We start from the raw sequence: 2,520 nt of genomic DNA, 5'->3' as shown, positions 1-2,520 counted from the left end.
ATTCATGCTATATTCACGCCGCTAAAAAATCATTCCTAATTTGCTTATCTTTTGTTTGATTATTAAATTGAAGTAATATTTCATCCCATATTTATCTACTCATTCATTGAATTTTGTTTCAACGGTTAAAATCAATTCTAATTATTTATCATTGCTTTATTATTTTAATTATTTTTAAAAGTTTGAATATGGAGTTAGAGTCTTAGAGACCTTGCCCACAAAGCACCAACCCCCAATGTATTTTAGGGGTTTAATTTCCTTCTTTAATTTAAATGAAGATAATTTTTTCCTTTTCGAAATGTAAGTGGAGTAGACATCTCTCGAGTATTAGAGAGGATAAAAATTTGGGCAAGCTTCATAAAAATTGATGTAAACTAGTTCTAATAATAGTTTGATTTATAAATATCAGTTGTAATATCATATAATATGAGTTGTACTCTTCAATAATAGTCTAAAAAATAAAAAGGTGACAAGAAACTTAAAGTGCATTCACGGTTGTTCAAACTATGCCCAATCGTGTAGTTCAAATTTAGGATTGCAATATATCCCCAAGCAATCACTTATTTATTTATTATTATATTTTTCTCTTAAAATGTCAAAAAGGTGGGCGGTGGGGCACTGAGGCAAAGCAAAAAAGGAAAAAAGAAAAGGAAGAAGAAAGAAAGAAGAAGAGGAAGAAGAAAGAGATGCCCCACCATTCAGGTTAAAGAAATAAAGAAATAAAATAATAAAATAATAAAATAATAATATTAAAATAAAAAGATGAATATTATCCATTTGATGGTTATAAATAAAGGGTTCTCCCCCTCATTTGAATCATCCAATTTTCTTTAGCTTTTTCTTCTTCATTTAAGAGAGTAGTGATTTGAGAGTTTGGGTGTATTGAAGTTTTGAGTAGTGAGCTAAAATATTATAATATTTGTAACTTCTTTTTCTACTAGTAAATATTTTTTTTCTGTCTTCGCCCATGGACCTAAGGTAAAAGCAGAACCACGTAATTTTTTGTGTCCTTGTGTGATTTTGTGTTTCAATATTTCTCAATTTTCACTTTAGTTGCGTGTCTGTTTCACCCATCAATTTCCTATCAGTGGTATCAAATATATTGGTTGTATTTTTAGAGTCGGGAGTACTGTTTATGTATACGGTACTGTTCATATATACGATATTGTTCACGAGAAACGATATGAGCAATCCAAGAATTTTGCGGTGCAAATCAGGGAATAGTGGTGTGAATGGAGTAATTGTGTGGTTTTGTACATATCCAGGAAAGTTGTGTCACAAAAACGATAAGAGCTTAAGGAGTCTGAATTTTAAGTGGAACCGTTATGACCCCTCTAGTCTTTACTGGGAACTTTCCTAGAGTGCATTCTCACACATACTCACAATTATTCAAGGTGGTACACTAGTTTGTGTGTGATATTTATCAACAAAATGATGGCAAAGTATAAAATTGAGAAGTTCAACGGGAATAATTTCTGGTTGTGGAAAATGAAGATGCGGACAATTTTGAGGAAAAATAATTGCTTAGAAGCAATTAGGGAAAGGCCTATAGAAATCACTGATGACAAGTGGAATGAGATGGACGGCAACGCAATTACTGATCTACATTTGGCACTTGCAGATGGGTTATTATCTAGTGTGGCGGATAAAAAGATAGCAAATGAAATATGAGATACTCTTATAAAATTGTATGAGACTAAGTTGTTGCAGAACAAGATTTTCTTAAAAATGAGACTCTATACTCTTTGAATTGTGGAATCTATATCGGTGACTGACCACATCAAGATTTCACAACTCACAACTTTGGGTCATAAAAGAAAGGAAAATAAACGTTCAGAGTTTCTACTTTAAAGCCTACCAGATTCGTATGATCAACTTATCATCAACCTGATGAACAACAATCCAGTAGACAATTTGGTTTTCGATGATATTGCAGCTTCAGTATTAAATGAAAAGAGCAGGCGGAAAAGTAAGGAAGACAGACAAGTAAGTTCACAACAAGCAAAGGCACAACAATGACGAGAAGGAGATCAACGGAACATGAGCCCAATGGGAGTCACAATCATGGTATATCAAAATCCAGAAGTAAGAAGAATGTTAAATGTTACAACTGTGGCAAGAAATGACATGCCAAGAAAGAGTGCTAGAACAATCAGAAAAGAAAAGATGGCAAAGAACTTGAGTCATCAAATGCTCATGGGTGTGTAGCAAATACCTCGAATGATGGCGAAATTCTCTACAATGAGGCAACAACTATTTCAGAGGGATGAAAACGGTTATCTAAGGTTTGGCTTATAGATTTAAGAGCTACTTGGCACATGACCTCCCAGAGAGAATGATTGCACACATATGAACCTATCTCAGGAGGATCTGTATATATGAGAGATGATCATGCATTAGAGATTGATGGCATTGGTACTATCAAAATAAAAATATTTGATCTTACAATAATTAAATAAATTTTTAATTCTCAAATAGGCGCCGAGATGTTGGTGTAAGAGATTTGATTCCTTCATAATG

This window comes from Citrus clementina, unplaced genomic scaffold (assembly GCF_000493195.1).
Source record: "Citrus clementina cultivar Clemenules unplaced genomic scaffold, Citrus_clementina_v1.0 scaffold_3, whole genome shotgun sequence".
Lineage (NCBI taxonomy): Eukaryota > Viridiplantae > Streptophyta > Magnoliopsida > Sapindales > Rutaceae > Citrus > Citrus x clementina.
This window is presented reverse-complemented; position numbering follows the sequence as displayed.